The sequence below is a fragment of the Erinaceus europaeus genome, unplaced genomic scaffold (assembly GCF_950295315.1).
Source record: "Erinaceus europaeus unplaced genomic scaffold, mEriEur2.1 scaffold_870, whole genome shotgun sequence".
NCBI classification, from domain to species: domain Eukaryota; kingdom Metazoa; phylum Chordata; class Mammalia; order Eulipotyphla; family Erinaceidae; genus Erinaceus; species Erinaceus europaeus.
Genome location: NW_026647772.1, coordinates 23,567 through 31,938, shown reverse-complemented (window position 1 = coordinate 31,938; position 8,372 = coordinate 23,567). Strand labels below are relative to the sequence as shown.

At 43.5% G+C, this 8,372-nt stretch overlaps 1 non-coding gene across 1 annotated transcript; it reads left to right on the top strand.

Annotated features, from left to right (window-relative positions):
- The first annotated feature begins 1,870 nt into the window (after positions 1-1,870).
- On the top strand, positions 1,871-1,977 carry LOC132536466 (U6 spliceosomal RNA). Its single transcript, XR_009548030.1, has one exon. It is a non-coding gene; the product is annotated as a U6 spliceosomal RNA (small nuclear RNA).
- The last annotated feature ends 6,395 nt before the right edge of the window (positions 1,978-8,372 follow it).

Genomic DNA, 8,372 nt, shown 5'->3' with positions numbered 1-8,372 from the left:
CAACGATAAAACAAGGGCAACAAAAGAGGAAAAAAATTGAAAAAAAAAAAGAAAAGTGAAGTGTTCCACTCATTCCTCTCTTAGTAGACATATACACTCCCCATAATTTCCATAATAGGCATAGCTGGGATGAGAGGAGATGGAAAATTTAATCTTGACTAAACTTAGAGGTCTTTTAGATTAAGGGTTGCTTTGGACTATATTAATTACAAAAAGGAAAATACTCTCGTGGCTAAAAATGACCAGAGCTCGTTTCAATTCTTAAGAATGAGCTGGCCGACTCTGTTAACTACTAGGGAGCTTATCAAAGTGCTGAAGAAATACTGTCTCCAGAGAACTGGGGAAGGAGGGTAGTAAAATCGTTGCAGTAGTATGCTCTTTTGATAAGTAACAAGAAGGGAGGACATTCTACACCTTGAGAATAGGATGCCCATGGGAATATCTGAAAGGTGGGAGAGCGTGAGGAAGAGCAGTCAGGTTGATGAGACCAAAGCAAGGGAAGTAAAGACAAGTGGTGAAACAGGGCTGCAGGTCTCTCTCTCTCTCTCTCTCTCTCTCTCTCTTTCTCTCTCTGCCCCTCCCTTTATCTCCCCTTCCTCTCTCTCAATCTGCCCTGTCAATATATGTGTGTGTATATATATATATTTAAAAATCAAAGATGAGGGGCTGGGTGGTGGCACACCTGGTTGGACACACATGTTAAAGTACACAAGGACCCAGGTTCAAGCCCTTGTTCCCCACCTGCAGGGGGAAAGCTTCATGAGTGGTGAAGCAGGGCTTTAAGTGTCTCTCTGCCTCTCTCCCTCTCTATCACTCCCTTCCCTCTCAATTTCTGGCTGTATCTATCCAATAAATAAATAAAGATAATTTTAAAAATTAAATCAAAGAGGAAAGCTTTGATTAGAGTAGTTATGCCTGAAATTGAAAGAAGATGAGAACCTCCCTGAGAACAGAATTGATAGGCACTAGTCAGCCATTAGATAGGAGTGTTAGAAAAGTCAAGGGTGGAGTCTCCTGGAGCTTGGACAACAAGCTAGGGCCAACAGCCTGGATATTTTAATAAAGGAGGGGAAAAACTTAGAAAACTCATTATAAGTTCAGTTTGGGATCTGTTTAATTTGAGGTGCTATTGGCACAACATTCTCAGAAAAATACGTGAGAAGCAGGTCTTAGGACTCCAGAGAGGTCAAGACTAGTTAGACAGAGGTCTCTTCTTCCAGCTCAGAGACATATTCAAGGTGAGGGGCAGGGGGTGAGGCGTGGCTCAGCATAAAGCATCTATTCACACTCAGAAAATTCTCCCAATTATTATTTTTTTTAGCACAACTCAGAGGTAGAGAAAAATGGATCTCCTTTTAACATTTTCATTATGTTCATTCTAAAATTATACACTCCTCATTTCCAAGGACTTCCAGTGCCTGGTGTTGATATATAACCACATAACTTCACCCTCTGTATATAATGCTGAATTACTAATGCCTCTTGCAGGGCTCACTCCTGACATGGGATGTCAAACAGAAATAGAACATGCATCTCCTGTATCTGGAGGTGAAACCTTACAGAGAATTCTATGAGCTCCAATAAATCATCTCCAGGGTTCCTGGAAAGGAGCTCTGTACACAGACAGAGTCGGGTCATCGCAGAGTTATGAGCGTGTCTTCCATGCAGCAGGTACTACACAACCCAGGGCAGGGACCTCAGAGAAGTGGGAGGTCCAAGAAAACAGCACTACAAAAGGACAGCTGGTCCTAGGGTTGTGACATCGGGGCACCTCAAGAACAGATGTTTCCATGTTCTGGGTAGATATTTGTACTGTCAGTCTCACTGTTAGGAAAAAAAAGAAAGAAAAAAAAAAAAAGAAAAGAAAAGAATGCTCACTTCGGCAGCATATATACTAAAATTGGAATGATACAGAGAAGATTAGCATGGCCCCTGCGCAAGGATGACACGCAAATTCGTGAAGAAAAGAAAAGAAAAATTGAGTCAGGTGGTAGCTCAGTGGATTAAGCGCAGGTGGCACAGAGCGCAAGGACCGGCATAAGGATCCCGGTTCCAGCCCCCGGCTCCCCACCTGCCGGGGAGTCCCTTCACAGGCGGTGAAGCAGGTCTGCAGGTGTCTTTTTCTCTCCCCCTCTCTGTCTTCCCCTCCTCTCTCCATATCTCTCTGTCCTATCCAAGAACGAACAACATCAACAACAACAATAGTAACCACAACAAGGCTACAACAACAAGGGCAACAAAAGGGAATAATAATAAATAGATATTTTTTTAAAAAGAAAAAAATACATATATACAATAGCTCAATGTTCATTGAAATGTGGGTGTGCTTTCTGATAGTCATTCAAGTTCAACATCAGGTGTATAAGGCAAAACTAACCTGTAGTGAATCAAACCTCATCTGGTTACTTGTCATGCCCAAGAGGTTGGTCTTAGATGTCCTGCGCCCTCACTTGGTGAAGACTGTTCATGTTCCTTATCTTCCATATTCCTGGCAACCCTTCTCTCATTCGCCCTACTTCCTTCCCCTACTTCTTTTCTCCTCTGCTAACACTTGTTGGTTTTTTTAAAAATAATTTCTCTTTTTAATTTATTATTGGATAAATACAGAAATTGAGAGGAGAGGAGAGAGATAGAGGAGAGAGACAGAGAGACACCTGCAGCCCTGCTTTGTGGCTCATGAAGCTTTCCCCCTGCAGGTGGGGACCAGGGACTTGATTTTAGGCCCTTGTGGACTGTCATGTGTGTGCTCAACCAGGTGCGCCATCACCTGAGCCCCTACGACCTCTTCTTCCTTCTCTTCCCCCCCTCTTTTTATCCCTGTCTCTCCCTGATTTTACTATGAACCTCCCCCCCTCCCCTTTTGCACGGTCTGGATTAAATCTGTTCACTTTGTGGCTGAGGAGATAGCTCATGGTAGGGGATCAGACTTGCATGTCTGAGGCCCCCAGTTTGATCCCCAGAGATACAAGTGCCAGAATAGTCCCCTGGTAAACCTCTCTCTCTCTCTTCCTCCCCCCTCTCTCTGTCTCTCTCTCTCTCCCTCTGTCTGTCTCTTTCACACACCTTCTCCCTTTCTCTCTTTCTCTCTCCTCACTGTCTTCCACATCCCACGTGAAACACTCTCATGTGTAATACATAGAAAGTATGTTTTTAAAAGTTACTTCACAAGGGGTTGGGGATCTGCAGTAAAGCAGCAGGTTAAGCACAAGTGGCACAAAGCGCAGGGACAGGTGTAAGGATCCCAGTTCGAGCCCCCAGCTCCTCATCTGCAGGGGAGTCGCTTCACAGGTGGTGAAGTAGGTCTGCAGGTGTCTATCTTTCTCTCCCCCTCTGTCTTCCCATCTTCTCTCAATTTCTCTCTGTCCTGTCCAACAATAACAGCAATAACGACAATAATAACCACAACAACAATAAAAAGCAACAAGGGCAACAAAAGAGAAAAAATAGCTTCCAGGAGCAGTTGGATTCATGGTGCAGGCACCAAGCCCCATCAATAACTCTGAAGGCAAAAAAAAAAAAAAAAGTTCCTTCACCAGGAGCCAGGTGGTGGTGCATCAGGTTAAAAACACATGTTACTGTGCCAAGGACCCAGGTTTGAACCTCCACTAGTCACCTGCAGAGAGGAAGCATCATGAGTAGAGAAGCAACTCTGTCTCTCTTCCTATCCCCCTTTCCCTCTCAATTTTTCTCTGTCCCATCAAATAAAAAAATATATAAGAAAAAGAAAAAAGAAAGATAAAAAACAATTGCTTCAGGAGTCAGCAGTAGCGCAGCGGGCTAAGCGCACATGACGCAAAGCGCAGGGACCTCCATAAGGATCCCGGTTGGAGCCCCCGGCTCCCCACCTGCAGGGGAGTCGCTTCACAGGCGGTGAAGCAGGTCTGCAGGTGTCTTTCTCTCCCCCGTCTGTCTTGCCATCCTCTCTCTATCTCTCTGTCCTATGCAACAACGATGACATCAATAACAGTGACTACAACAATAAAACAACAAGGGCAACAAAAGGGAAAATAAATAAATAAATATAAAAAAAACTTTTAAAAATTGCTTCACCTCTCAAGCCCTAGGACAATGCCAGAAATTTATACCATTCATCTTTTTCTTAGTCTCCACACCACTCCCTACTCCCTCCCCATCATCACCTCCCACTCCCATAATTAGTGCAAGGGCTAGTCGTATATTAGGAGGGTAAGCCAGGATATCCTCCCTTTTCCTTTTATTAATTGTGTTTTGAGTGTGCGGTGGGGTCTTTCAACTAGGCCTTGTCCCTGAGGGTTATAAGGGACTCCAGTGGAATGGGATATGTGCCAGAGAGGGCAAAAGCTCTTAAGTGGTGCGCTAATGAAGGTGGGGCCATTTTCGGTTGTGTGAGGGTAATTTGAATACATGATATGAATAACACAAAGGTTTAAAAAGAAAGTACATGTGAATCACACAGTATAGAAAGTGGCATAGAATTATCTGGTCACATTACGATAAAATGAGGAATTATAGTTCTGAACTGCCCAATGTCCAAAGTTGAGAAATTATTGCTTTGTTTATTCTGTCAGATGTTGTAGAAGGTAAAGTTGGAGGACAACCCTGGACACTATCACCCTCTTGTGGCCAGAAGGAGAAGTTCCAAAATGTACATAAGTTTTTATTATTTTTTTAAAAATTTAATGTATTTTCCCTTTTGTTGCCCTTGTTGTTTTTATTGTTGTTGCACTTATTATTGTTGTCGTCGTTGTTGTTAGATAGGACAGAGAGAAATGGAGAGAGGAGGGGAAGACAGAGAGGGGGAGAGAAAGACAGACACCTGCACACCTGCTTCACCACCTGTGAAGCGACTACCCTGCAGGTGGGGAGCTGGGGGCTCGAACCGGGATCCTTGAGCCAGTCTTTGTGCTTTGCACCATGTGCGCTTAACCCACTGTGCTACCGCCCGAATACCTATTATTATTACTTATTATTGGATAGAGACACAGAGAAATTGGGGGGGGGGGACAGAGAAGGAGAGGGGCAATCCATGGCCATATACCACCCTGAACACCTCCAATCTTGTCTGACTTGAGGAGCTAAGCAGAGTTGGGCCTAGTTAGTACTTGGATGGGAGAGGAGAGAAACAGAGAGACACCTGCAGCTCTACTTCACCACTCATGAAGCTTTCCCCCTGCAGGTGGGGACCAGGGGCTCGAACCTGGGCCCTTGCACACTGTAATGTGTGTGCTCAAACAGGTGTGCCACACCGCCTGGCCCCCAAAAATGTACATTTTTGTATCATAAGTATTTAAAAATCGTAAGACTAGGTAAGACCAGCATAAGAGTGAGTATATAGATAGATAGACAGATAGATAGATATAGATCTAGACATAGATAGAGATATAGATAGATATATAGATATAATAGAAATTGATGTGGCCCAGGACCTGAGCTCTTTGGATTTTCCTGTGAGAAAAAAGGAAAACTACAGTATCCAGGAAGTCAAATAAAAAAGATTCTTCAGGGAGTCGGGCGGTAGCGCAGCGGGTTAAGCGCACGTGGCGCAAAGCGCAAGGACCGGCGTAAGGATCCCCGTTCGAGCCTCCGGCTCCCCACCTGCAGGGGAGTCGCTTCACAGGCGGTGAAGCAGGTCTGCAGGTGTCTATCTTTCTATCCCCTTCTCTGTCTTTCCCTCCTCTCTCCATTTCTCTCTGTTCTATCCAATGACAACATCATCAATAACTACAACAATAGAAAAACAAAGGCAAGCAAAAAAAAAGGGAATAAATTTTTAAAAAAAGATTCTTCAGAGAGAAGAGTGGTCAACTCTGTTATAAAGTTCTAAACAAAATTCTTTATGAGGTGCAGAAAATAGAATGGCTTTTGTAATTGCTTCTCTACTGGACATGGACGTTGGGATGAAGAATAGGGAAGTTCCCGACGGAGGGAATGGGACACGAAACTCTGGTGGTGGGGACTGCGTGGAACTGTGTGGATTGTTATCTTACAATCTTATTCATCATTATTAAATCACTAATAAATTGTTTTAAATCTGTAACTTTTACATAGTAAAAATGTAAAAGATCTGAAGAAGAGTTAAGAAGAGGTCACCAAATATGAAGTAAGTCAAGTCTTGTTCCAAGTTAGACTCACAACATACCTCCAACTTCTCCTTCCAAGTCGAATCCTAACTACCATCTATGCTAGCCTATGACCTTGCCACAGGATGTCCAAAAAGTGAGTTTTGCGGCCAGGCGGTAGCGCACCAGGTTAAGCATGCACATAGTACGAAGCACAAGGACCGGTGCAAGGATCCCAGTTCTGACCCCTCTCCTCACCTGCAGGGGGCATTCACTTCACAGGCGGGGAAGCAGGTCTGCAGGTGTCTATCTTTCTCTCCCCGCCTCTGTCTTCCCCTCTTCTCTCCATTTCTCTCTGTCCTGTCCAATAAAAAAAATAAAATTTAAAAAAAATGGAACAAATGGTGTCCAGGAGCAGTGGATTTGTAGAGAAGGCACCAAGCCCCAGCGATAACCCTGGAGGCAAAAAATATATATGTATATATATATATATTTTTTTTTTTTTTAAACTGGTCCCAGACTCCAGACTCATTTCTCTCTAACTTATCTTACATTGGTTATTCTTTCTGTGTTACTATTTGGATCTTTTCCTACTCAAAATTCCAGACTAAAGGAGTTTGGATTTTGACCTGCAGACAAATCTTTGCAAACATGATTTTAACATTTTTTGTTTCGTTTCATTTTGTAAGATTTATTTCCCATCACATCGTCAAAATCCCTTCTCCTGTTACCTGATCTGCCCTTCAGTCACCCACAGGCCTTTCCTGTATGCTGGGTTGAGCTCAGCCTTCTCACAACTTCCCCAGCCCATGATGCAAGACTACTTCCTGTCTCACAATAATGGCAAGACTGGTCATGTCTGAGTGCTGAAATCAACACTTTCCAGGTCTGAATTCACTGTGTCAACATTTCAGAGCAAAAAGAGAAAGTCCCCCCCCCCCATCTTTGTGTATAAAATCAAGAGCTGCACTCAATGATCTGCTCATACCAAGAGAAGTTTAACAAGATTTTAGCAAGATTTACAGGTTTGGGAGATAAGGTTGAAAACATTTGGAGACTCCATTGGAAGAGTTCATCCTAAGAATATATGTGAAATGGAAGGTGGGGCTGTTGCCATAGTGCACCGGGTTAAGCACAATGTACATATTGCGAAGTGCAAGGATCCCAGTTTGAGCCCCCCAGCTCCCCACCTGCAGGGGAGTTACTTCACAGGTGGTGAAGCAGGTCTGCAGGTGTCTATCTTTCTCTCCCCCCTCTGTCTTCCCCTCCTCTCTCCATTTCTCTCTGTCCTATCCAACAACAACAACAATAAAACAACAAAGGCAACAAAAGGGAATAAATAAATATTTTTAAATTAAAAAAAAAAGAACTGTGTATCTATCAGCGCATTGTGCACTAGACAGCATCTGTTAGCTACTTCTTGTTAAGCACTGATCTCAGCAAAATAAAAAGTGTAACATGAGGGAGTGGGGTGGTGGCGCAGCGAGTTAAGCACGCGTGGCGCAAAGTGCAAGGACCCGCTTAAGGATCCAGGTTCGAGCCCCCGGCTCCCCACTTTCAGGGGAGTCACTTCACAGGCAGTGAAGCAGGTCTACAAGTGTCTCTCTTTCTCTCCCCCTCTCTGTCTTCCCCTCCTCTCTCCATTTCTCTCTGTCCTATCCAACAACGATGACGCCAATAACAACAACAATAGCCACAACAATGTTAAACAACAAGGGCAACAAAAGGGAAAATAAACAAATATAAAAATTTTCTTTAAAGTGCAATACAAATTCATCAGCCCAAACCTTGAAAACCATAGGCTGATTTTAAACTATTCACAGACACACAAGTATGTGTATAGCTGACTAGTAATTTAAGGTGACAGTCATCACATGACTCACCAGTGAACTGGAAAACACAGTCACTGGTTTCAAGTCACCAATTACTAGCATAGCCACGAGGCAGTCACTTCTTTTCTTCAAAATGCAAATATGAAACCATGGAACTAGATGACCCGGAATCTACAGAGACTAAAAAATCTACTTAACTACTAAACCTTTCCTGAAACCTGCTTTTCAGCTATCTGCTGCCCCCACGTGGTTAATGAAATGAATGCACCTCGGCCTTTAAACCATGACTAAGTTGAGCTTGTCTTCTGCTCATTTATAAGGGGTCACACACTGTGGAAAGCATCTAGGATGAATTTATTCTTTGAGTCCTCACCTATGCATTATAAAGTAAATTATTCCCCCAAATTATCAACGAGGACAGTGAAACATGGGATTCAAAGTCGCAACCTCAAGTGCTAATGAAAGATTGAAACCCAGCCCAAGTCTGAACTCCCCCACATGG